We start from the raw sequence: 27,894 nt of genomic DNA, 5'->3' as shown, positions 1-27,894 counted from the left end.
CATCAGAAGGCATATGATGATGGCCGCTCAATGTTTGTTTTTTCAAAGCGACGACGTCGGCTTGGGTGCCTCCATATACCCAAGTCTGGTCCTTGTATGCATGCACATGAGGCGCAGTAACTTGTACTGCTATAGGTAGTGAAGTCTGTAAGTAGAATTGCAAAAGGCGTAAGATAATCAGATTGTTAAATTCACTGAACTCAGCGGTCTGTTCTATGTTTTCTTTGCACTATGCTTATTCTTTCCTTACTCCTTAATGAGAAATTGATATCTTTTCTAGGTTGTGAAAAAAAAAAGTCATTCGTTTGTTTTTTTTTTCAAACTGCAGTCGTTTTTCCTCCTTTTTACACTTTTGCAAGAATAAGTAGGTTTCATGCAGGCATGGTTCAGAGCAAAATTATTCAAGGGTTTTCACAGGCTTTCATGGCATTGTGCAAATTATTTCAAGGACAAATGAATTGGGCAGCTTATCAAAGCAGCATTTTTCATAGAGCACAAATGTACCGTTCAGTGCACATGAAATTTCTACCACTCAAAATGCTCAAACAAATCTGCTTTTTAGTCAAGGCAGTCATGAAAGTTGCAGTTCTTTTCTTTTAAGCTCACCAGGGACGTTATAGAAGCCTTGTGCCTTTTTCTAAGCTGTCTTTCAAAGACAGTAGGACCTTATTGCTGCATAAAATGTTGAAAGCATTAAAAGGATGCACATAGCAGGAGACATGGACAAGCGCTCCTCTGTGTCTCATGCCATGTACAAAACGCTTTCAACTCTTTCCATAGTGATGCACCATCTAGCCCCTCTATGAAGCTGCGGTGCTGACAAAGAATGCTGTTATTTATTAGTGCAGTCAGAGAAATCACTAGATAACTGCAGGCATTTGTATGCATTACTACTGATGGGGTATCGTCAGGTAGAACAGGTATTCCTAATCTCACCGAGTATGAGCAATTTATTGGTTAGTGGCTTACTGAAGCAGCTCGAAAAGCAGCAACAATCATGAAAAAGCGTAGCTGATCAAGATGTTCATACAATAATGGCTCCTCACATGTCTTTTAACAAATGGCCAAAAATTACCAGCTACGATCAATTCATACAAAGACGTATGAATACATACACACATATGCGCTTATTTGCGATGCTGAGTTGCTCAGATGTGGATTGAGCCATTGTGACACAGATTAAATTCTCAGCTCTAAAAGTTCCTGTCGACTTATCCAGAACAAGGGCGACAGAGAAATTTCAGGACTCTCAAGGCCCTTGGAAGCATAATTTATTTATTTATTTCTTGTACACCTCAAATGCCCCTGAATAGGGGTATTACATGAGGGGAAACAATACACAAAATGAATCTGAAATGAATGACATGGGGATTAAAACAGAACATTTGCAATGGCTTCTTTAAAATGGACGGGGCTGGTGTGGAGTGTGGCATCGACAGGCAGGCCATTCCAGTCTACTGCACTCTGGGGAAAGAAGGAATGAAGGTGCGCAGAGTTGCACACCTTCATTTTTTGATATTCAAGGGTTTTCAAGGACCCACATAAAACCTGCATTGGTAAAACAACTTGCACCTGTCTCCAACATACATACTTATGTGTAATTGATGTGTGCAGAAGAACTTCAAATATTCTTGTTGCAAAATTCATGCTCCCTTGAAAGTAAGTCTTTATACTATTCTTTTCGCTGACGTCTATTTTTCACGCTGCATTTCATACATGAACACTTATAAACATGCTCAGTCGGGTCCTCTTATCGAATACAATTATGCAGAGAGAAGACAGAATTTCTTAACTTACCGCTGTAATCAAAAAGTGATCCAAGGAACTTTGCAAATGACGTGAAAGCTCCACCAGTGAGGTGTCCAGGCCTTGTTTCTCCGAGAAAACTTGTGCACCTTTCTTAAGCCTCACTTGCAGTTCATCCACTGTGCTTCCAAAATGCAGTTGTGCCTCAACACAAAAGCTGTGTAGAACCAAAAGAAAAAAAGCGGCTTATTTCACTTCAGTGCATAGCTGCCTGGGAAATGGTTCTGAAAAAAAGTCATAAGGGTAAGCCTGCATTATGTTTTTAAAGCTTGACAGCAAGCAAAAAATACTGTGATGTATGCTGTCCTCAATACCAAGTGACAAAATGAATTTTTCCTATGCCTGGACTTTTAAATTTACTCTGTACCACTGCTGAGAAGCAGATGCTTCAGTTAAAACTTTTCTACAATTTAGGCTGATATAAAATAATTTTATGGTTACGATATGTTCTACCAAGAAATAACTTGGCAAAGGGTCAACATAGTGCTGGCAGCGGTCTTGGAAGGTCACTTTCAGGAGGCACATGACCATCTCAGTGTTGTAGGTCACGCCGCTTAAGGTGTCCGAAGCCAATAACAAACACATAAAAACAAAGACACGTTATAAAGGCCCCTCCAGCATAAAATGTAAACATTACTTGTCTGGACTTGTCACATTTAAAATTCAAAATTTGCAGTCCACCTGTAACTCTGCCACCCCCATCTGTTTTGTGACTTCCGGGCTGGATTCTTCCACAACAGGAATATTTTTGTTTTTTGGCATTGCCGCTGCACCTTTAACTGAAGTGATAGTCTACCTATGAAGACACACTGTGCAACATTTAAAAGATTAGCACAAAACAATATCAATAACAATACGCTGCAACCTATTTCAAGTATATAGTCACTTAAACATATGGAAATGGAGCTCAATACAGTGTACTAAGCCCATAAAAATTTGGTCAGGAGTGAAATAATTCCAAATCGTCTCATCTCATTGCCTAATAGGTTTACATCTCTTAGTTTAAGCAAAGACGTTTCTGCCACTGATTTTAAACGAAGCTTTCTTGTGCTATGTTAACCCAACCTGTATCACATTCTCTGGTGTGACCACTCCATCTAATTAATTTCCTTTTTTTCTTGTTGCTTTCACTTCATGTCCAGAACAATGCGTTCATCAATAGACTTAAGTATTTGCCCTCAGCATCATGCGCGTACATTTTTTTAAAGTTTCATTAAATACATCACGACATGCTTAGCTGAATAGCAATTCTTGTGAGCTCAATCCAAGTGCCTAGCTTAGGAGCCTCCCATTTGCAATTCGGATATTTCTTCACAAGGCCTTCTCCAAGGGGTTTTATACTTTCACTGTCGTTCAGCTCTGTTTCCACTGTCTATGTAGCCTGTTTCACTTCAGAAAAGAAAAACAAAGCAAAATTCCAAGAAGCAGCTAAACACCATAATATTAAGTATGCTAAAAATGAAGAAATGAATAACTCACTCAAAAAATAATGCGACTTCTCCATGAAGCTGGTGGCACTGGCTCTTATACATAAGATCAGGAGGAGCCTTCCCTTGAAGTGCAGGCTCTACGTACTCAGAGAATCTTGGCAAACTCTCACCAAGCCATTCACTGAACACCTACGTAATAAAGAAAACTTTTCAAGCTCCACCAAATGCAGAATGTTTTTTATTCTCATAAAACATGGACCCATAGCCATAAACCAAGTAGAACAAATATCAACAGATTCCACATGTTGCATACCTGCAATGGCCACAGTTGAATAGAACAAAGAATCTTAAAATGTGACAGGTCTCCTCTTTCTTTTTTGCATAAGCATACGCCTGCAAATTGCTGACGAAAAACTTCAAAGAACGCAGTTGTGAAGGTACTTTACAATACCATCTATGCGAATGGCATCTCGTGAATGCATTTCGATATAGCATAATGTAGGGCATTTCTTCTCTATGAGAAAAGTGGCCATGGATAGAAAAGTGAATTAGCCTTAATTACCAATGTGTGCATCGTCTTTGCAAGAACAAATGTGTTCATTCGCTTTAAGTAGTTCATCTTCCCTAGAATATGTACATTGAAGAAGATCTCCTCTGATCAGAATAGCCCTGCCACGGTGGGTCAGTGGTTACGGCGCTCAGCTGCTGACCCGAAAGACGCGGGTTCGATCCCGGCCGTGGCAGCCAAATTTCAATGAAGGCGAAATTCTAGAGGCCCATGTGCTGAGCAATGTCAGTGCATATTAAAGAACCCCAGGTGGTCTAAATGTCTGGAGCCCTTCACGACGGCATCCCTCATAGCCTGAGTTGCTTTAGGATGTTAAACCCCAATAAACCAATCTGCCCAGAATACAATGTTCTCTATTGCATCAAACACTGATTCATCATTTTTGGCAAACATAATGTCACCCGAGACATAAAATTTGACACTACTGACTGCAGCACAAGGCACAGCTGTGGCTCTCTTGCCTATATTAGACGTGTCTAGCTCACAGTGCACAAATGCAGTTGTGACAGAAAAAGGTGTGCCAAGTCTAGACTTCCTCTTTTCAAGAGGACTAATCACATAATGAGGTACTACGCCCCTTCCCTAAGATCACTGGTCAATGTGATTTGAAATACTCGGCTATGGAGAGTGGAATATTTTTGTAACTCCGTAATTTCTTTGATTTTGGACGGGTGTTCTTGCTTTTATATCACATGGTCCAGTGATGAGGCGAAAGACAAAAGCACCGTATCTGCGATGCCATGAGCAATAGCATGTGAAGCTTCAGTTTACATGCTTCGGAACCGTACAACTGCTCAAAAAGTCCATTGTGATGCGCTACGAGAGTTTCAAGTTGTCCTAATGCATCAGGAGATATCACCAGTGAAAGCAAAAACTGCGTCACAATGCACAACAGCTAAAGACACTCACAGTGCGGCTCTTGCAAAGGAGTTATTGGAATAAAGTCACCCAACAAAGAAAGGAAATGTAGCGAAAGCACTAAACTAAAATTAGCTGAAGACGACATGCTAAAGTCTGGTTCAAAACCACGAGGGAAATCACTGCTGCCTACCATCTTACGAAAAGAAAACTCACAGAGGCATTTATTCAGTTGCCTCAAGGTCAACCATGATGCTTCCCTCACTGAAAACATAGAAAACAGTGAGAGTTCCAGAGGTACAACCCCTTCCAATAAAATGTGCACTGGGTCGTAAAGAAGGTCAGTCAGAACTGAAAAGCCTGTAATACCTGAAAGCAGTGACCTTGTCTTAATGCCACACTGTGCTCAGAGCTCCCGAAAATCTTTTAATGATTTAGTGTTCTCAAGTTCAATGAGGTGCCTTTCATCTGAGGTTCAGTACGCAGTGGGCATTGTATTTCATAGAAAACTTTATGGAAATCTGCTGTAGGTACTATGCATGTCCCGTAGGCCATTCGCACAGTTCTAGCAAAACGTTCTTTGATACCTGCAATATTATGGCATGCTAGAGAGAGTGCGACGTAGGCCAGCAAAAATCCAAAGAATGTTTTTTCACCATCATCAATTTTCAGTTGACATCCAACTTGAAGCTGGTTTACTGTCACGATCAAGTCGTCAAGTACAAAACATTAGTCAGGCCAAAACTTGAATATGCGTCGTCTGTATGGGACCCTCCTCTTAACTCACTAATTCTGAAAATCGAAGCCATTCAAAATCGGGCTGTCCGTTTCATTTTCTCTAACTATCATAGAACTGCAAGTGTAACTCAAATGAAAGCAAATTTAAACTTACCGGATCTTTCAATTCGTCGAAAAATTTCCCGTCTATGCCTATTTCACAAAATCTACCATTCAAACCATCATCTCAGAGATACGTTGCTTGTACCACCATCTTACATTTCATCCCGCAGCGACCACCAGTTCAAAGTTGGCGTACCCAGCAGTCGCACCAACTTACACTTCGCCTCTTTTATCCCCAAGACTGCTAAGGAATGGAACCACCTTCCCGCTTCCATCGCCTCCATTACAAACGCCGACTTGTTTAAAAACGCTGTAATTGATTTTACATTGTAGTGCTGCGTTACCTGTTCTGTTTTTGTTGTGTACCACCCACTCCTCTCTGTAATGCTTCGGCCCTGAGAGTAAATAAATAAATAAATAAATAAAATAAGTAGCAGATGTTTTGCAGCCTGTGACTTCAGATCCTTTGACCTTCCAACATCCAGAGAAAAAATGTTGTTCACCTTGGATCGATCAAACGGCTCGATATTTACAAAGGTCACATAAAAAACTGTGAGCTTGCCTCTTAAACCTCTTTTCATTGAAATGGCATTGGCAAGCTAAATATTGTCGCAGTGCAGCACCATCACAATTTTGTTCTTGTCGCAAAGCGCTGCTACAGGATGTGCCTGATATCTGGTGCCATCTATGAAGTCTCGGAGGAGTTTACTGTCGGAAGTTTTCAGCCCTGCCTCGAAACACTGTGCGGGCTTAAGGTCCTGCAGTAGGTTTTCAAGTAAAGACTTCAAAGGAACAATATATGCCTTCCGATTAGACGGCAGTGTTACTTCTTTCGAAGGAACCTATATTCTCTGTGAATGAGACAGCAACATTCTTTGCTTGTCAGAACAAATGCAAGACACATCAATGGGAGATCCGGCAACTGTCAAAGTATCTGAAACACCGCTTGCAACCGCGTTCACGGCAACCTTTGAGCACCTGTGATAGATTTAAGTTGCCTAGCTAAACAGGACAGCTTTTAAAATACAACAAATCTGAAGAACACAGGTTTTCTGTGGGTTCCAGACACTTACTCATCTCAACACTCTCATTAACACAGGAAACTGAAGTGTGCTCTAATGCAGGTGCAACAGAAACAGAAGGCCTGATGGAAAGCGTAGGGACATTATTAAGAGGCGACAGCTCCTTAGTTTGCGGCCCACAACACTCGTTGCTAGTGTGGTGTTTGTAAAGAGCAATGCGGAGAAACTGAAGGTGACATGCACCACACACAGAGCTTTGTTCATGCGACCATTGTTTACGTGCCGAGAAAAAGCCCAGAAATGCCGCATTGTAAACCTGCACAATGTGCAGACATGCTTCCTGACCTTGGTTGTTTTGGGTAGATTGGTGCCTTGGTTTGCGACTGCCTGTGTAGGAGCCACTTGGTGTGCACCCTGCACTGGGGCTATAATGAAAGCATATAATTTGTATAATTTTGAGCCTGCGTCTGCCATTTGTATATACAAGGTCACTACATTGATAAAAAGTGAAAAAAAGTAAAAAGAAATTAAAAATACGATTAAAAAACTAAATGTTTTTGAATTCTTGAGAAGGATCAAGTAAAATGAACACACATGTAATATTAGCTCACTGTTAGCTTTAGCAGATAAGCATATACTGAGCAAATCCTACTAGCAATATTAAGCACAGCTTTGAAAATGCCATAGCAGCTACCTGACTTTCATAATTCTTTACCTTGATAGGAACAACTGTCTGGCTCTTTTCTGCCTTCTGTGGTGTCTTCGCATTGGACTGGGCTCTCTTCACCTGTCCTGGGCAAGGAGTATGCATAAAACAAAAATTTTATGAATTATCACTTATCCGAGATGTAAAATTTATAGTTACAAGCGTTTTTCCGCAAAATCCCCACTGTTGACTATTACAACTGAGTTTATATTGCGGGCAGAAAGGCAGCTGATTCAACTTTGGAACATCCAGGTTAATAGCTTGATGGCACAGATGAAGATGCATTATTCTGCTGCTCAGTGTCTTGCATAATTGGGACTGCAGAAAAGCAAAACACCATGTTATAGCTTCTCTTCGCATAGAAAACCTCTGTGGATATGAATGACACACACCGTGGCCTCCATGGTCTTGAGTGTATTGTGAAAGAATGTTCTCACCAGACAAAGCCTCCAAGTTCCCAGGTACACGGTGTGTTGAATTCGATGGTTCTTGCCATGCATAAAAAGAGGCCATTTTGAAGATATATAGCAAAACAAAACAGAATGATATCTGGATGTCTATTTTATTTTCATCATGATGCGTTACTTCATCATCTAGATTATTCAGTTTGACGCTGTACATCACAGTTTAATTTCCAACTCGCAGGCCTATGCGTTTCGCGCCAGGCTAACACTTAAGCCAGGAGTACAATAATCCAATCCTTAAGCGTCATCTCCGTCTTGCCCCACCTCAGGTACAGCTGCTCGCATACAAATCATTGGTAAGACCGAAATTAGAATATGCATCTGCCATCTGGAACCCACATCAAGCATATCTAATCACTGCATTTCAATCTGTTCAAAATTGTTCAATCCAGTTCATTCATTCCTTATATTCGTACAACACCAGTGTTTCAACTTTTAAAGTGAAATCCGGATTGCCACTCCTTTCATTTCATCACTAGCCTCGCTCTTTTTAACAAGTTTCTTTATTCTTCTCTGAATCGAGTACCGTATATCACAGCCGCAGCACGCATATCTGACCGCACCAGTGACCCATTGAAAGTTGCACGCCCACTATCGCACACTACTATTTTTTCTGCTTCACTCTTTTCTCGAACAGTTTCAGACTGGAACGGCCTTCCCTATGACATCATCGTCATTGCTTCGCCATCTGTTTTTCAAGCGCGTCTAACAGATCATCTTTATTGTTAAATAATCATTGCTGTTTTTCACATTTTCAAGTGTATTCCCACCCCTTATGTAACCCCCCTTGATAAGGGGGCCTTTAAGGAATAAAACTGAACTGAACTGAACTGACGCAGTAGAGGGTCATTCACACTGAGCGTGAACAAGGCTCCGTGTGACTGCGCATGTGCGGAGCACCATTGCGACCAAGCCGGTAGCAAGCTCATGCAGAGGGGTAGATGACACGAAACATTACGCCGAGGTCATTCTCCTCGTGCGCCACTCCGGATTGATTCATGAACAGATGTGATTCAACGGCAGTCCACAGGCTCATGGCCACACGGAGCAGTCTACCCGCTAACTGACACTCTGCTCGAACAGACAACACAGACATTTTTTTTTCGTTTTCACAGCGGTAACAAGCAGCTGGCATGTGCGCGCAGTCAGTGGTACTGTGCTTCGGTGAGCAGCATCTGAAGTATCCTTTTTGTTTCGCTCTCGTGGACTCGGCTGTTAGGTGAAGGGGCACAGTGCTAAAAGTAGATCAGTTTGCGCATCTTTTGTCAGTAGTGTAATGGCCAGTCACGAGATGGCGCCATGTGTCCGTTGGTGCGCTGTCGCCGTTTCACCTTTTTTCTTACTCTGTGTGTGTGTTAATGAAAAATTTCAGCTTGACAGTGTGTGTCGTTTCGTATGCTTCGTGCCAAATCCACTCAATCCGCAACTGCCAAAGATCTGGTCACCCTGCGTACTCAACAAAACCAACAGGTTATGGGCCCAGGACGACTCATCGACTGCATTTTTGGATGAAATGAGGCGGATCACCTTGATTGAGTGATGAAAAGGTGCAGCCACGTTGAAGCAGAGAACGTCAAGCTACATCGCCTTCACTACGTCGTGCCGATGTCTTCGGAAGTTTTAGACAGGCGTGAGCGTCGTGAAACTATCAGGAAGAAGTGACTTACAAGTGGTGTGTGCCCGTGAAGTGAGAAGTGCGTTTTTTTTGTAAGAAAGACTGACCATCACGCGACATCGGCGTTGCTGCAGACTCCATGTTGGATGTGTATGGAAGACGCTTCGACTCGTCCGGTGTGAGTACAGCAAAATTGTCAGGAAGAATTGACTGACAAAATCTTTTCAGTGGATGTTAGTGGCAAAATTTTTCGAGAAGTGACCGACAAATCGTTTTCGCGTATGCTAACTAAGAAACCGCTCCAAAAAAGAAGTGCGTTGTCCCTCTTGCATTCGAGGATCAGCGAACATGTCGGCATTAGACGAGTTTAGACTGCCGAAGTTGTCATCAGATAACTATCACACATGGTCGATAAGGGCAAGAGCTGCTCTCGTACGGAAGGGATGCTGGGAAGCGATCGACCCCGTATTCTTGAATAGGGAAATGGACGAGCGAGAAAAGGAGACTGACAGCAAGGCCCTGACCTTTCTGTTCTTTATCGTCGAGGACAATTACCTGGATGACATCGGGACTTGCAGAACTCTGAAAGAAGCCTGGAATACACTGCAGGAAATGCACTCAAAGTTTGGACTCTTGCATATACTCCAATTGATGCGTGATTTTTTCAATGTAAAAATGAAGAGAAACGAGTCAATGCAAGATTACCTAGGAAGATTGATGGTGCTGCATAGGAAGTTGTCAAGTGCAGGCTATGCATTTACAGACAAAGAGGTTGTATTAGTGATGCTAATGGGGCTTCCTGACTGATATGAACCACTCATTCTGAACTTGGCGCAAGACGAACAAACCCTCGCGACCAAAGCAGTGAAGACAAGGCTGTTGATCGAAGAAAAGAGAAAGCTGCGTGATGAAGATCGGTTAAGCGACGAAGAGAGTCAGACAAGGGCCCTAGTCACTAAAGTTATGTTAAGGACTGACAGCAAGCAACCCAATGAGAAGGTGCATCATCAGCTCGCTGTCAAGAAGGAAGAGAAGGTTCGTCAATGCACCTCAGGTATGCAAAAGAAGAAGGTGCGATGCTTTGCTTGTGGCAAAATTGGTCATATAGCCAAAGATTGTGACCAGTTTCAAGACGAAGGGGATGACCAGAAGAAGAAAAACTCATCATCATCATCAGCCTGACTACACCCACTGCAGAGCAAAGGCCTCTCCCATGTCTCTCCAATTAACCCTGTCCTTTGTCAGTTGCCGCCACTGTATCCCCGCAAACTTCTTAATCTCATCTGCCCACCTAACTTTCTGCCGTCTTCTGCTACGTTTGCTGTCTCTTGGAATCCACTCCGTTACCCTTAAGGACCAGCGGTTATCTTGCCTTCGCATTACATGCCCTGCCCAAACCCATTTCTTCCTCTTGATTTCAACTAAGATGTCATTAACCCGCGTTTGTTCCCTCACCCACTCCGCCCTCTTCCGATCTCTTAAAGGGACAGTGAGGAGAGCTTTATTAAAAAAATTTTTACAGCAAAATCCGATAGTTCGACATTTCATGGCTTTGTTGCCACTTGGCCAGCAGCGAAAGATGCATTTATTTCAAAGAAATTTGGATTCGAAGTTGAAAAAGTTTTTCCCGCCGTTCTGATTCAAATTTGGGATTCTCTTATGACGACACAGGACTAAGTGACGTGAAACATGACGTACACATGACGTGACGCAGACTCCGTGATTTCTGGCGGCCAGCAGTGCGGCCTGGCAGCAGCCGAAAAAAAAGCTACCGCCGGCCGCATGATGAAGGCATCTATCAGCTATTGCGGCCGTCGCTACCGTCGCTTCGTTTACGTTTCCACCGGCGGTTTGCCAGAGTTACGATGGATCCCGTTCTCGAAGTCGTCAACAAAGTTCTAGCAAATAGACACCTTTAGCATACCGTGTACCTTGTTACCGTTAGCGGAATACTGGGAGCCCGCCTACCCCCGGTGAGCAGGCGCTGATTGGTCCCGATGCTGCGGGCGCGCGTGTAGCCGCCGGGTACGTGGCGCCGTCTGGCGACGCCAAGGAGATTTGTGCGTGCATTCGCTGCGCCTCAGTGATTCGAGGCTTCTCGTGTTCTAGCGTTGCTAGAACCATTGATTCTAGCAACACTGTTTTGTCCTATGACGTCATCACGCTTGTACTTGCGAGTTTGGCCTGTGGCGGCGATACCTGTATTTTGGTTCTTGCTATTTGCTACGTTACAAGAGCGTTGTTGTCAGTATGAGTGGCGCTTTTGAAATCAGGAGCTGGTATTCTGTCGATACAAGCCAACTTCAATTTCTCCTCAGTGTCCCTTTAACGTTATACCTATCATTTTCCTTTCCATAGCTCGCTGCGTTGTTCTTAACTTAAGCTGAACCCTTTTTGTTAGCCTCCACGTTTCTGCCCCATAGGTGAGTACCGGTAGGATACAGCTGTTGTATACTTTTCTCTTCAGGGATATTGGTAAGCTACCATTCATGATCCGAGAGAACCTGCCATATGCGCTCCACCCCATTCTTATTCTTCTAGTTATTTCCCTCTCATGATCCGGATCTGCGGTCACTACCTGCCCTAAGTAGACATATTCTCTTACTACTTCCAGTACCTCGCTACCAATTGCGAACTGCTGTTCCCTTGCTAGGCTGTTGAACATTACTTTGGTTTTCTGCATGTTAATTCTTAGCCCCACCGTTCTGCTCTGCCTGTATAACTGATTGATCATGCTTTACAGTTCTTGTCCTGAGTGGCTTAGCAAGGCAATGTCATCAGCGAATTGCAAATTACTAAGGTATTCTCCATTAACTCTTAACCCCAACTGTTCCCATCCCAGTCCCCGGAATACCTCCTGTAAGCAGGCAGTGAAAAGCATTGACGAGATCGTGTCTCCGTGCCTGACACCTTTCCGTATTGGAATTTTATTGCTGACTTTATGGAGAACTATAGTAGCTGTGCAATCGTTATAAATATCTTCCAATATTTTCACATAACACTCTTCCACACCCTGATTCTGCAATGCCTGCATGACAGCTGAGGTTTCCACTGAGTCAAATGCTTTCTCGTAATCAATGAAGGCTCTATATAGGGGTTGGTTATATTCTGTGCATTTCTCTATCACCTGATTGATAGTGTGAATGTGGTCTATTGTCGAGTATCCTTTACGAAAGCCTGCCTGATCATTTGGTTGACTAAAGTTCAAGGTTGTCCTGACTCTGTTAGCGATTACCTTGGTAAATACCTTGTAGGCAACGGACATTAAGCTGATGGGTCTGTAATTCTTCACGTCCTTGACGTCTCCTTTCTTATGAATTAAGATAATGTTAGCGTTCTTCCAAGCTTCTGGTACTCGAAGTCACAAGGCATTGCGTATACAGGGTGGCTAGTTTTTGTAGCACAATCTCTCCTCCGTCCTTCAAGAAATCTGCTGTTACCTGATCCTCACCAGCTGCTTTCCCTCTTTGCATTGCTCCTAAGGCTTTCTTTACTTCCTCCTTCGTTACTGGCGGGATGTCCCATTGCTGTGCTTGACTGCCTCCCTCAGTAACTTGATGATTACATTCACTACTGTATAGATTTGTGTAGAACTCTTCGGCTAATTCAACTATGTTATCGATATTGCTGATGACATTGCCCTATTTGTCTTTTAGCGCATACATCTGGTTTTTACCTATGCCAAGTTTTCGCCTCGCTGATTTTAAGCTACCTCCATTCCTTAGAGCATGCTCGATTTTCTCCATGTTAAACTTTCTTATGTCGGCTACCTTGCGCTTATTTATTAACTTCGATAGCTCTGCTAGTTCTATTCTGTCTGTGGAGTTAGACGTCCTCATGCTTTGGCGTTTCTTAATCAGATCTTTAGTATCCTGAGATAGCTTGCTGGTATCCTGTCGAACCATCCTACCACCTACTTCTGCAGCGCACTCTGTAACGATAGCTGTGAGATTATCATTCATTGTTTCAACACTACGGTCGTCTTCTTCAGTTAAAGTGGAAAATCTGTTCTGCAGCGACATTCTGAATTCCTCTACCTTCCCTCTTAATGCTAACTCGTTAATAGCCTTTCGCTTCACCAGTTTCCTCCGTTCCCTCTTCAAATCTTGGCTAATACGAGACCTTACCATTCTGTGGTCGCTACAACGGACCTTACCGAGGACCTCCACATCGTCTACGATGCCAGGTTGGGCACACAGTATGAAGTCTATTTCATTTTTAGTCTCACCATTGGGACTCTTCCACGTCCACTTCCTGTTTGCTCGTTTGCGGAAGAAGGTATTCATAATCCGTAAATTATTTCTATCTGCGAACTCTACTAATAACTCTCCCCTACTGTTCCTAGAACCTATGCCATAGTCACGTACCGCCTTGTCTCCAGCCTGCATTTTACCTACCTTTGCATTAAAGTCGCCCATCAGTACAGTGTACTGTGATTTTACTTTGGTCATTGCCGATTCCACATCCTCATAGAAGCTTTCAACTATCTGGTCATCATGGCTTGATGTAGGCACGTAGGCCTGCACCACCTTCAGCTTGTACCTCTTATTAAGGCTAATTACGATAGCTGCCACTCTCGTTACTCGATGTTCCATCGTGATTTATGAGGAATCCCACACCTATTTCTCGCCTATCTGCTAATCCACGATAGCACAGTATATGCCCGCCTTTTAGTACTGTATACGCCTCATCTGTCCTCCTAACCTCACTAAGCCCTATGAAATCCCATTTAATACCGGCTAATTCCTCCAACAGCACTGCTAAGCTAGCCTCACTTGATAAGGTTCTTGCGTTAAACGTTGCCAGGTTCAGTTTCCAATGGCGGCCTGTCCGGAGCCAGAGATTCTTAGCACCGTCCGCTGCGTCACAGATTTGACCGCCGCCTTGGTCAGTTGCTCCTCAGCCGCTGGGAACTGAGGGCTGAGAGTTAATTGGTTTGTTCATTGAAGGTTGTCGCCAAGTACTACACCAGGGTGGCCAAATCCTGTTCTGGTGAGGAAGTGGGTTGTCACTTCTGGTCACCGAATTCAGGCCGCACTCCAAGCCTGGTTAAGCAATTCCATCGACACGCGGAGTTTTTTTTTAATCCGGTGGAGAATTGCGTGGCACCGGGATTCGAACCTCGGTCCTCTTGCACGCGAGGCGGATGCTCTACCTTTACGCCATCGCTGCAACTTCCTATAGATAAGAATAACTCATCACAGGCAAAGATTGCAACACAGATGGCTTTATGTGCCAAAAATGTGATAACATCGTCTCCTCATGTGTGGCATCTTGATAGCGGTGCTACAGATCACATGACATCGCATAAGGCAAAGATCACTGACTTCAAGCCATGCTAGTCAGGAGTAGAAACGGCAAACAAAGAATCCATGAGTGTCATGGGGAAAGGAAGAGTTCAGATTCAACTATCTGAAGAGTGCGTCTTGAGGAAAAGCACAGCGTGCCCGTTCTCTGGCTTACTGTATCCGTGTGAAGTTGCTTCCTGATGGGTAAAGGCCCTTCTAGGAGGTTTTCAACCGTCCCTTCATCATGGCACAAGAATCATGAAGATACTTCGGTCCGAGTCAGCGCTGTATCGTCTTGCCTTTCTTTGTCCGTGTCTTAGGAGTGCGCTGTGTTTTTCCTCAAGATGAACTACCAACTAGCCCGCTCTTCCACACCTGAAGAGTGTGGTGGGTCATTCATCACGCTAGATGTCCTTTATGTGCCCGAGTTGAATGGCAACCTACTATCAGTTGGAAGAATTAAAGAGCAAGGTTTCCACGTGACGTTTGCCGGGGGCAAAGCCGAAGTTACAAAGGACACCGGTGAGCTGATTCTTACTGCAACTCGAGAAGGACGACTGTACTTTGTTCAGGAAGGAACAATGTCGACGAAGATGGCAAAGACCAAAGACAGCTTTGTGGCACAGACGACTAGGCCACCTTCACCAGGATGCTGTTCGACGTCTCTGCGGAGCTAGTGAAGACCCTGTGAGGGATAAATGTGACACATGTTGTCTGGGGAAGCTAAGGCGAAGCAGTTTCCCAAAGGACGAGGCAACAGGGGCTAAGGTTCCACTGGAGCTGGTGCATTCAGATGTGGTTGGAAAGATCACACCAACGACCAAAGGGGGCTCCAGTTACTTTGTTACCTTCACAGACGACTACTCCAGATATACTGTTGTGTACCCCATGAAGGCCAAGAGCGAAGCGCTTGAGAAGTTTGACCAGTACAGATGCATGGTGGAAAATCTGCACAACACGAAGGTGAACACCTTGCGCAGTGACAATGGAGGAGAGTACACAAGCAAAGAGTTCAACGAGTACCTGGCCAAGCATGGCATAAGGCACGAGCTGACCATTCCTGGCACACCTGAGCAGAATGGAGTCAGAGAGAGAATGAACCAAACGTTGCTTGACATGACGAGGTGCCTTCTCATCGAATCAGGTGTCACCAAAAAGGCTATGGGCTGATGCCGTTGTCACTGCAAGTCACATCAGAAACAAGTGCCCACCGAAGGCAGTTGAAGGAGAGTCACCAGAAGCTCTGTGGACAGGGGGAGGAGTGAAACTGGACCACTAAGAGTGTTTGGGGGCAGAACATGGAGTGTGCGAAACAGATGGTGCAAGGGGAGCAAGTTGGACCAAAAAGCAGGAGAGTGCATATTGGTCGGCTACCCAGAAGGAGTGAAGGGGTACAAGCTGTGGAACCAGAAGGAAGATTGTTTTTTTGTAAGTCGAGACGTTACCTTTGAAGAAGAGTCCTTCCCATGCAAGCTTACCCAAGTGGCAAGTAGCAAGACTGCAGCACATAGCGACACTGATTGCACTGTCATATTACAAGTTGAAGACAGCTTGAGCGAGCCACATGATGGTGGTAGTTCAGATCGCAATGATACTGATTACAACTATGCTGAAGAAGTTGGCTCATCAGCTGATGAAGACGAGGCAACTACACAGGACGAGGAAGCTACGCAGCGACTGTCCAGCGTGGCAGATTGTGGTACACAGGCACTAAGACGGTCGGAAAGACTAGCAAACAAGAAACCACGTCAAAAGGAATTTCACGGCTCCTGCATAGCTAGGCAAAACAGCCAAACAGATCCAGAAACTCTACATGAAGCCTTATCTGCACCAGACAAGGAGGAATGGAAAGCAGCTGTACAGAGTGAACTGGACAGCCTTGAAGCTTCCAATACATGGGAACTAGTGCCACGACCGAAAGACAGACAAGTCGTAAAATGCAAGTGGGTGTTCCGCAAGAAGTACAACGAAAATGGTGACTTAGAGCGATAAAAAGTACGGTTGGTTGCTTGCGGATATTTACAAGTGAAAGGTACCGATTACAAGAAAACCTTCTCTCCTGTAGTGAAGCTGAAGTCCATCAGGACACTGCTGGCCATAGCAGTTGAGAGAAATTGGAAGATCCACCAGATGGACATCACGGCAGCATACTTAAATGGTATTCTGAAGGAGACCATCTACACTGAAATACCGCAGCCTTTGAATGACTGTAAGAAGGATAGAATCTGCCTTCTGAAGAAGAGCCTTTATGGGCTACGACAGTCTGGAAGGGAGTGGAACCTTGCTTTGGACAAAATGCTCAAGTCAGAAGGGATGACAAAGTCAAAAGAAGAACCCTGTGTTTATGTCAACAAGAAGAGGAACCTCATCGTAGGAGTCTACGTTGATGACTTGCTTATCATCGCAGAAGAGGAGAAAGAGATTGCCGACTTGAAGAGCCGCTTGGGTCAAGTATTCGATGCAAAAGACTTGGGTGAGGCTAGCCACATTCTTTCCATACGCTTGAAGAAAGAAAGAGATAGAAAACTAACACTGGACCAGACAGCCTACGCTAACGATATACTGCAGACGTTTGGCATGTCAGACGTAAAGGCAGCATCGTCCCCTTTGGATCCTGGAAGCAAGTACCAAAGAGGACACAACAATAACTCATCACGTGAGGACCTACCTCGCAAGTACAGACAAGCAATTGGTGCATTGCTTTACCTCGCCGGAGGCACAAGGCCGGACTTGGCTTTTGCGACTACTTACATGAGCCAGTTCAATGAACATCCCGTAGAAGAACATTGGAATGGGATAAAGCATATTCTTCGCTATGTGAAACACACAAAGAATATGCACTAGTCTACCAGAGAACTGGAAAGTGCATACAAGCCTTTTGCGACGCAGACTGGGCTAATGATAAGGCTGACAGGAAGTCATTCAGCAGGTACGTGTTCACGCTAGCTGGTGCTGCGATTTTCTGGAGTAGCAAGAAGCAGCGAAGCACTGAGTCGAAGCAGAATATGTAGCAATGTGTCACGCTACAAAGGAAGTAATGTGGTTCCAAAATTTCATGAAGGAACTTAATGCGCACGAATTCACGCACGAACCACAGATCTTAATGGCTGACAGCAGGGTGCAATAGGGGATATGCGAAAATGACAGCGCCATCCAGCGAACGTGGCTGAAGTTACTTCCGCCATCTTGTGTTGGGCGAGAGTAGCAGACGGAGCCAGTGGGAACGGTCGGACTGAGTTGCGTGCGTGCGCGTTAACACGGAACGCTCAATCCTATTAGCGGCAAGATGCCGGCACACTGCTGCGTACCGCTTTGCAAACAGCGCGGAGCCACTGACAACAATGGAGCCAAGGTAAGTGTCGAAAGACTATTCTGTTATTTAACCGAGAATGGTGTCTGACAGATTCTCGACCTCGCGTACATTTAACTGCAGGCAGTGTGACCATTTTTTTGTGCACTGAGCGAGTGGTCACAGAGAAGTTTTAAAGCGGGTTAGCGTTATGCTCCGGGCACGGAGACGGGCTGCCGAAATTTGCACAATGGCAATGGTGAAAGAGTGCGGCGCGGTTCTGTATACAGACAGCGCATGGCCAGGCTCTTCGGAGCGCTACTCCGGCCGATGGGACCGCGTCGTGGCGTCAACCCAAAGAGGCAGAAAATGCGAAGCATCACATCCAGGTCCCTGTTTTTCTGATCAGCTTGGGTTTTATGTGCGGCCATGTCGAATGCACGGGCGCTCCAAAGAGCGCGGCCATGTGCTCGCAGTTTCCCCTCAAAGTGTGACACAGTCTGTACGTCTGTTTTGTTTTTGTTTTTGCGGCTGCTGTGACCCAAGCTCTTGCCAGGAACACCCATTAAAACTGCCTCTGAAGATTTTTACGCGCCCGGCCTGCGTCTCGTTAATCGTTTACGTTTGTCATGTGCGACGTGCACCTTCACGCAATGTGAACTCTAAATTAATGTTGCCCCGTCGCATTTTTCGCACGTTTGCATACGCAGTCATGTCAGCACCCCTTCCAAGCAGTTTTTTTGTGAAGGCCTCCGCCGTTACGAGATTGTAGCAGGTTTTCCTGAGAGCAATATTATGTTGCGAACTGTGATGCTGGCGCATGAAACTTCCCGATGGAATGTTAAATGATGTCACTTTCATTTCTTTTTGTTAAGGTGTCATTTCATCGCTTTCCAAATGATCCAACATTGCTCAAGAAATAGATCATTGCCATCCGGAGGGATGAAGGTGCCGACTTCCAAGTCAGCAAGTCAATGAAAGTTTGCTCTAAGCACTTTCATGAAAGCGACTATGTGCCTGATGTGGCAAGTGGCTACAGGATTCTTCGTGAGACAGCTGTGCTATCAGTGTTCAGCTTTCTTAAAGAGAAAAAGAAGCGAAAGCCACCAAAACAGCATGCACCGCCACTGGTTAACAGAACTGTGAAGCGAGCACGTCAGGCAGTGCAGGCGTCGGAGCTGACAGGCAGTGCCAACTGTGCTGCACAGATGGATGCAGCTGCATGCAGTGATGGTCAGGAAGACGGAAATTTATGTGAACACGCACCCACCAATCCCCCAGCCATAGATTTAGAGCGGGTCACCACCACTGCAGAGGAGCAGAAAAGAAATTTGTCAAAATTTCAGGATAGGTGCACGCAGCTGGAGGAGCAGCTTATAGCAGCCAGGGAGGCTTCTCGCCAGCTGCAAGCGGAGAATGAAAACCTTACCTGTCAGCTTTCCGAAGAAAGAGAAAGAACATCTTTGTATAACGATGTTAAAATAACCATGTTCTACTTGCTTCTTTTTCCCACCCCAGTTATGTAACCCCCCTCACATAATACTCCAGTCGGAGCCCGTGAGGTATTTGAATAAATAAATAAATAAATAAATCTGCCTTCTGCGTTGAGCGTTTCAAGGACTGTGATGAGGACATTATGTTTTACACTGGGTTACCAGGGTACGAGTGTTTCACAGGTCTTCTGCTTTTCCTGAATCCAGGAGAGAATGGCTGCAACATTTTGCGTGGAGACATTGAGGGAGAGGCAAAATGTTCCAAGGGTCGCAAGCGGAAGCTAACCGTAGAGAACGAACTGTTCTTGGTTCTTGTGCGACTGCACCTTGGGCTGTTTGAAGCCGACCTGGCTCACAGATTTAATGTATCACAGCCTACAATCTCTAGGATATGTACCGCCTGGTTAAACTTTATGTACGACAGGTTATGTCTAATACCTCTGTGGGCACCACGAGCTGTAGTGGATGCCACAATGCCGCCAGAATTTGCTGAAAAGTTTGCATCCACTAGAGTTATATTGGACGCAACTGAGATTAAGTGCGATGTGCCATCATCTCTGTCCCTCCAGTCCAGCACATATTCAGTGTACAAGTCCTGCAACACTTTTAAAGGACTAATAGGTGTGCAACCTAATGGGCTCGTGTCCTTTTTGTCAGGCTTGTTTACAGGATCTATTTCTGACTGAGAGTGTGTAATCAAGAGTGGGTTTCTTGACCTAGAGTTTGACGACGGTGATTCTATAATGGCCGATAAAGGTTTCCGCATTGAAGACCTCTTAACTAAGCAAAATGTAAAGCTAAATATTCCGCCATTTCTAAAAGATCAGAAGTTTACAGAAAGTGAAGTCAAGGAAACACGAGAAATCGCCCCACTCAGAATTCATGTCGAGCGCCGTATACAGAGGATCAAGGCATACCACATATTCGACAGAGCAATACCAGTCACCTTGGCTCCACTTATTAATCAAATATGGACTGTGACAGCTATCCTCACAAACTTTCAGTCACCCCTAATCCAACGCCTTTAGAAGTCCATATATCTTTTAACAATCACTTTTAACAAAGCTTGGTTTCCCTTGATAGCTAGTATTATGCACCATTTTCCCAAAGCCACGCCTAGCATCATCATCAGCCTGACTACACCCACTGCAGGGCAAAGGTCTATCCCATGTCTCTCCAATTAACCCTGTCCTTTGCCAGCTGCGGCCACTGTATCCTTGCAGACTTCTTAATCTCATCCGCCCACCTTTCTGCCGTCCCCTGCTACGCTTGGCTTCTCTTGGAATCCACTCCGTTACCCTTAAGGACCAGCTGTTATCTTGCCTTCGCATTACATGCCCTGCCCAAGCCCATTTCTTCCTCTTGATTTCAACTAGGATATCATTAACCCGCGTTTGTTCCCTCACCCACTCCGCCCGCTTCCAATCTCTTAATGTTACACCTATCATTTTTCTTTCCATAGCTTGCCGCGTTGTCCTTAACTTAAGCTGAACCCTCTTTGTTAGCCTCCACGTTTCTGCCCCATAGGTGAGAACCGGTAAGATACAGCTTCAATTTTTAACACTCATGCAAGTGGCACACCTGACAATATTGCCTGCAGCAAGCTGAATGAAGGCGTCATGCATACTGTAAGGGTGCATGCAAGGAGATGATCAGGGGACAACACAGAAAAAACTGGTACCCAGTCATTTTAATGCATCGCTACAGTGTGCCTTTCCTTCATAATGCGAGATCAACTAGACACCCTTGCAGCGTTGTGAACTGATTTCTTTTGTCGTGTGTGGTGGTGGCGCAAGCTAGGTCGCTCGCTATGGATGCATTGTTATGCCAACCTTTGTTCATGCATAGCAAGTTGCCTCTGTGGTATTATGTTTGTGGTTGAGGGAACACTGAGAACAACTTCATCCAAGTTTTGTTGTACGACTCTTTCTGGCTGTATTGGTGTTTGTATTGGCAAGAAGCACAAACTTAATGCTGGGAAAGTTGCATTTAAAACTTTTCCAGCTACCCAATACTCATGTCTATACAGACAGGCTCCATTGTTACCATTTTGAAGTGTGCAGATGTTAGCCTAGCCTCTGGGATTGGCACTTAAAATCTGATGCTGCATCTCAATTTTTGCTTTCTAGCTTAGAAAGACTGTTTTCTGGGAAAGTAGAGTCTTTATTGTGTTAAAATGCAGTAATCTATCAATATAGGCAGCCTTCAATTTCTCCTCAGTGTCCCTTTAAGATGATCGATAATAAAATAGTCATGATTAAGTGCTCTTTGCCTCCCTCATAGTTATGCAACCAGACTATTTTGTTGCTTTTGTGCAGGTTATCTGTGCATCATAGGAGCCCGATTACAACAAGGGTGCTAACAGCCTACTGCTGCACAAACTGACTGCGTGACGTGAAAATACTGAGTAACCAGGGTGAACGAAGTGAAAACAGGTAGCTGCAGACAACGTCTATATTAAGTCAACATTCTTGCTACTTGATGCTCTTTGTTCCATAATTCCATCTAATACTGACAATAAAATGTTTTGATGCTTCAGCCTGAGCTGCTAAGCCCACTGAATGTGTAACGATGGTAAGGGATGAAATCTGAATGTTCAGAAGTGAATTCTTGTTGATTAGCTGAATGAAGAGCCTTTTGTATTTATGATGTACTATCAGTGTATGCGAAAAGGAATACACACGAAGCAATTATTCCAGGGGAGGCATCTTTATTTTCAACCCACCGCTGTGGCTCGGAGGTTGCCACGCTTGGCTGCTGACCCAAAACACAAGTTTGATCCCGGTTTGGCGGCCAAATTTTGATGAAGGCAGAATTCTAGAGGCCCATGTGCTGCGCGATGTCAGTGCACATTAAAGAACCCCAGGTGGTCGAAATTTCCAGAGCCCTTCACTACGGTGCCCCCCATAGCCTGAGTTACTTTGGGACGTTAAACCCCAATAAACCAATGTTTATTTTCAAGGAAGCCCTTTGCGTGCCCCTTCACTTGACGAGAAAAAGAAATCTAGAGGGACTGGCGCTTATTTTTCAAGTATGGCAATATGTGCCCAAAAAAGAAATCGTCCAGCTTCGAACGCATTTGAAGCCAGTCTTCTTTGTCAAACTGTATACGCTCTACTGCTATCTAGTTCTCAGAGCACACCACGAAGTCTGCCCACAAACAGCCGGTCACAGCCATCTGACCGAGCAGCTGAGCGTAGTACTCATGTCTTCTGTCAAGCTCTGACTCGCCATTTTCACTAAATCTCAGGCAAAATGGCCTTGCTATAGCTTGCTCCGGCTCGCTGTCCTTTAAAGAATATAAGCATTTGATCTCTAGAACTCCAACTGTTGACTCCTCAGGATCAAAAACAAACCTGTCAGGGCTAGCGCCCAGCCACGGAAATCCAGGATTAACGGCTATGCCACTCTGATGAAGTGACACACAGTGTCCATAGCTCCGCATAACAGCACTGTAACGGTCAGCAGCAAGGCTTTCATTTCTTAGTCCGTATTGTACGGCACGAATGCGAGAGGTCTTTGCTTTCAATGACATTGGCAACACCTACATTGGTCCATTCCTCCCTCCTCTTAATGACACGCCCAAAGCGTGAGGCAGTTAATCGGTTCGCTCGTGCTTCCTGCCACCTTGCACTATGTGTCTGTTGCCTAGAGTTCAGCTTAACTCTCTTGCTTCTTGTGGTGACAGCTGTAGTTCCTGCAAAAACAGCAGAAGAAATGCAAGTACATGATCACACACCATCCAGTGCCAACTCTTCTGTGATTAGACTTTTACAGAAAAACTCTCAGAGCAACAGTGATATCTCAATTTGATGAAGTTTTATGACACTGTAGTTTTGCATTTCTGTGTAGTTTGTGCACATAACATTACTGTTTGTAAAAAAACAGTACCCACACTGGCATAGAAGTACAGTATCAAAAGTACAGGCATTAAAACTTAAGACAGGCAGTGCTTACCACCAGTATGCTCAGCTCTTCAGCACTTAAGGTGTCAGGCAACCTGCACTGTGCCACTTCATCAAAAAGATAAAGGTCTGGGACAGCAGTGATTCTTCCGGACCCTGCAGAGATGCTGGCTGACAGCCACGTCTTAAAGCCTGAAGGCAGCTTTGCTTGCTGGTAGGAGAGTGGTGAACCAGCAGGTGCTGGCCCTCTCTTTGTGTCAACAAATGGCCCCTCGGCAGCCAGTAACACCATGGAAAAAATCATGGCTTCCGAGGTCACCAAGAGTTCTGCCTAGTACATGCAAGGAGTCTAGTTGCTTCTGCTCCTCCTCTCTCTTTGCAGGTGTACTAAAGAGCCGCAATGGAGAAGGCACAGGCACGCCATTCTCCCGTGGGCTCCTCCAGTCGATGTCTTGTACATTCATTGCCCTAATTCCTTGTCGTCGAGGTCGCCTCCACTGTTGAGGGAGCTCAGTGCAAGTAAGCTCAGCTGGTGCCTCTTTGAAGCCCTGCTTCTTGAGCAAAATTATGACCCGCAGTGCTGCGAGCATGTGGCTGCACCAGCTGGGCACTCGCAGGCTGAATCAGTGACGATACCAGTTGTCTGTTTAAAGGCAAGAAGAACCATGTATGGTTTACCAGTCTTCTTCTGGCTTCGGAAACATGTTGCTCGTGCGTAGACGTCAAACCTGCCAGGAGAGTAAAATGACGACAATCAACACATTGAATCAGATGAGACCCACAAAACAACAGTGGGAGGCAGCGTGATGGAGGTGATGAAGAAAAAAATAGACGATTTAGCGCTGGGGTAAATCGCACGTGCTGCATACTTTCACAAGGAAAGAGGAGAAGCCAGGAAAGACTTTCAACACGGTTGAGTGCACACTACCAACTCATAGTTCATTCTTGACATGAGAAAAAGAAAGCACAAAGGGTACCGAAAGAAGAATATTTTGATTATAAGTGGCAAGTCGAAGCATGACAAGTAGTTAACGGAAAAAACATCCTCTTGTCAACGCTGAGGCTGTCATGTACAACATAGCAATCTCTACGAATGCACAGGTGGTTAACATATATGAACCGCAGCCTGATATCACTAGTAGACGCTACGCAGGATGGGCCATGTGCATCGCTTTAGTTCCAAGCATGGTTCATAGCAATCACATTTGCCTGCTACTCTTAATGCCTTTAACATCAGCATCTCCCACCTGCTAAGTGCCACCGACGGAACACTGACACATGCTCCCTCCTGTCCTGTGTTGTACATGACGGCCTCAGCAGTGATACAAGGATGCCTTTTCCCGTTCACTACATGTACTGCTTTGACTTGCCACTTATTCTAATTAAAATAATCTTCTTCGTTATCCTTTGCGCTTTCTTTTCCTTCATGTCAAAAATAAGCCATCAGTTCGTAGTATGCACTTGATCGTGTTGAACACCTTTCCTGGCTCCTTTTATTTCCTTGCGGAACTATCCAGCGCCTGCAATTTATCTCAGCTGTAAACTATGTCGAACCCAAACTTTACTTAAGTTCGCGTGACTAAGTCAAATGCAAATTAGGTGTACTGGCATTGTACGGCCACTGTTTACTTATCTCATTAAACTGTGCGTATCTTATTCTTAAGTACTACGGTATATTGACACATGCCTTAGTGAAAGAGGAAGGAAAAGTTGATCACTATTCATGCGTAAGTATAAGTGAAAGTCGGGTTTGCGTTCCACTCGCGCTCGGCTCAAGCAGGGGCCGGACAAACAGACACAGATCAGCAAAGTCCGTGACTGCGGCTTTGAGCGCTAGCACACTAATAGGTGGCTGAAATGTGTGCAACACCACAGCGCGCGAACAAACGAGGTCGCAAAACCAAGTGTTTATTCCTGTATTAAAATGCAAGTCAACGTTTTCCTTATCACGTTTTCAAGTCTTGTTTACGTCATGTTTCGACTGTGCAGATAGATAACTGCTCGAAGCCTTGTTTTCTTAAAAAAAAAAAAAAACGGGCTGAAACGGGAGGGCCTAAAAGACATCGTACTGAGGTTCTGACGTCCCTCTGGACATACCGCTTAACGGCAAATTATCAACCGGCACGGCGAGCTCACGCAAGCACCACCAACATAGTATTTACGAACATCGTGCGTTAACCATCGCGGAACTTGCGCTGACTTACATTATACCGCAAATGTACCTGATTCGCTTCAGAATGCACGTAATAAGCGGCGCAGGCGGTACCACGGTTACTGCAGTGCAGCAAGGCTTTATATATAGCACAAACTGATCTCGACGACATCTATCACAGCAAGGATAAATCCACAAACCTTGAATCGCAGATGTTTGTGACCAGCGACGACGGAAGTACGTACGCTTCGACAGCAAAGGCATAGGATTTGGTCTGCTGCCGCATCGATGGCGTTGACGACGTGCAGAAACGCGTCAGCGTGTCTTCAGTGACGAGTGGCAAATCGTCTAGATTATTCCGCCACATTTCGTGACCACTGGACGGAAAACGCTGTCCCTGTGCCATAGGGAGACAAAGTGTGTGGCTCCGGCCGTCACTCATACGGGTTTTGCGCTGCGAACCATGGAGGAAGAAAAACTTTTTACCTCCATGCGGCGTGTCCAGTGTTGCCAGATGAGCAAGTAATTTTGAATATTGCGAAAGGCCAAGTTACTTCAGATAGAAGCGAACACATTGACTTCAAGCATTATTTTCTGAAAGAAAAGGTCGAAGAGGGAAAGTTACAACTCCAGTAGATCGAGTCGTCCAACAACTGTGCTGACCTCTTCACTAAGGCCTTCAATGGAAGAACCACTCTCAAGCACTGTGAATATTTGGGCATCAAATATGCGGCCGCAACTACTGTCCATTAAGGGGGAGACCCGCCGCGGTGGCTCAGTGGTAAGGCGCTCGTCTACCGAGCCGGAGTACCCGGGTTCGAACCCGACCGCGGCGGCCGCGTTTCGATGGAGAGGAAACGCAAGAGGCGCCCATGTGCTGTGCGATGTCAGTGCACGTTAAAAATCCCCAGGTGGTCGAAATTATTATCCGGAGACCTCCACTACGGCACCTCTTTCTCTCTTTCTTCTTTCATTCCTCCTACCTTCCTCCCTTCCCTTACGGCACGGTTCAGCGCCATTTCCTTTCCTCAAAAAACCAATTTACAATTTTTAAGGGGGAGTGTCAGTAGTGTAATGGCTAGTCACGAGATGGCGCCATGTATTCCTTCGTGCTAGGGTGCCTCGATGCCTGCGCTGCGCCGTAGGCGCTGGCATCGAGGCACCCTACTTCGTGCGCCGTCGCCGTTCCACGTTTTTTTCTTTGCTGTGTGTGTTAATAAAAATGGCAGCTTGACAGTGTGTGCCGTTTCGTTAGCTTCGTGCCAAATCCACTCAATCCTCGACTCCCAAAGATATGGTCACGCTGCATACTCAACAAAACCAACATCTTTTCCCTACTGCGCTCACGGAAACGCGTGAAGGACAAGGCGGATGCGTCGAGGGCGGGAGGCGACACATGAGCCGCAGAGAGGACAAAAAACGTACATCCCATGTCAGGCTTGAGACATTGAAAGCGGTGTCAATAACAGTCAGCTGGTGGCGGATGCTAATTAGCGCAAACAGCACAACAACAACACATCGGTCGAAACAAGCTGCGCGAAACTTCTTACTTGAGAGCGTTTCAATAATTTTCGCCAGAAACAATGCGCGCCCGTGAAAGCAAAACGTGTAATACTTGGGCACGGGATAAGCCTCTCAATATCAGGCGGAAACAAAATACAACACTAAACAACTAAAAAATTTGTGATGTATTGCTTTTCGCACACTTATTTTTCTTATACGAGAGGCAACTTTGCTTGTCAGGGCAGAAAATCTGAAAAACAGACAACTTCTGCAAAACGAAACTTTATAGTCACCGAGATCGGCGATACTGCTGTGGCTGCCGGGGTTGTGTTCACAATAGTCGCATCGAATTCTGTCCTCGGCCATGTCGACGTACTGTTTACACTCACACCGCTGTTCATTGCAGCGGCCGTGTCATATTCCGCAAATGTCTCTCTGCCTGACAGCCATCGCAAACGCATACCGCACACACACAACACTGGTGCGCCATCAAGCAGTGGTGGCAGTGGGATCTCCACGAGTGGGATGATAAGCAGCACTGCGGCGCCACTTGCATCGTTTGTAGGAAACACTGAGAGAGCCATAGAGTTGATCATACCTGCCCACAAGCATTATAAAACTTTTTATACTTGAAATTACTACATTTTGTAGTTTAAAACAGCAAAAGGATTCAGTGGCCTGTTTAACTTCCATGAAAATGCCGACCTCAAATCTACTCAAGCCGCTCAGGCCGAAGCAAGCCATTCCAGTCCAATATGACTGCTCGCGCTAGGGTGGCTAGAACTTTTCTAGCCACCCTACTCGCGCTATTTAAACCCAATCTCCTTTCCTGATCCTCCTCGAGGGCTGCGTACTCTCGACCACTTAACGCGGCCTCTTACCAAGCTCTTTCCGGCGAATAAAATGTTTTACAATCAATCCTCGCCGAATGTGGCAACCTCACAAAAGCTTAAAC

General features: G+C 45.1%; 1 protein-coding gene and 4 pseudogenes across 3 annotated transcripts in view; 2 read left to right on the top strand and 3 right to left on the bottom strand.

Annotated features, from left to right (window-relative positions):
- The window catches only part of LOC149352873 (glyoxylate reductase/hydroxypyruvate reductase-like), a 106,308-nt gene that overhangs the window by 18,539 nt on the left and 59,875 nt on the right, over window positions 1-27,894 (top strand). The window lies entirely within an intron of this gene.
- On the bottom strand, window positions 3-27,389 carry LOC149352875 (uncharacterized; annotated as a pseudogene).
- LOC149352878 (uncharacterized) lies at window positions 4,400-6,833 on the bottom strand (annotated as a pseudogene).
- LOC149352877 (uncharacterized) lies at window positions 15,486-21,684 on the top strand (annotated as a pseudogene).
- LOC149352876 (uncharacterized) lies at window positions 22,908-25,933 on the bottom strand (annotated as a pseudogene). The gene is made up of 3 exons (XR_016290873.1): window positions 25,637-25,933; window positions 23,337-24,012; window positions 22,908-23,076 (listed from the first exon to the last, which is right to left on the bottom strand). The product of XR_016290873.1 is annotated as an uncharacterized LOC149352876 (transcript).

The sequence above is a fragment of the Amblyomma mixtum genome, chromosome 3, assembly GCF_055824585.1.
Source record: "Amblyomma mixtum isolate Tamu chromosome 3, ASM5582458v1, whole genome shotgun sequence".
Classification (NCBI taxonomy): domain Eukaryota; kingdom Metazoa; phylum Arthropoda; class Arachnida; order Ixodida; family Ixodidae; genus Amblyomma; species Amblyomma mixtum.
This window is presented reverse-complemented; position numbering and strand designations above follow the sequence as displayed.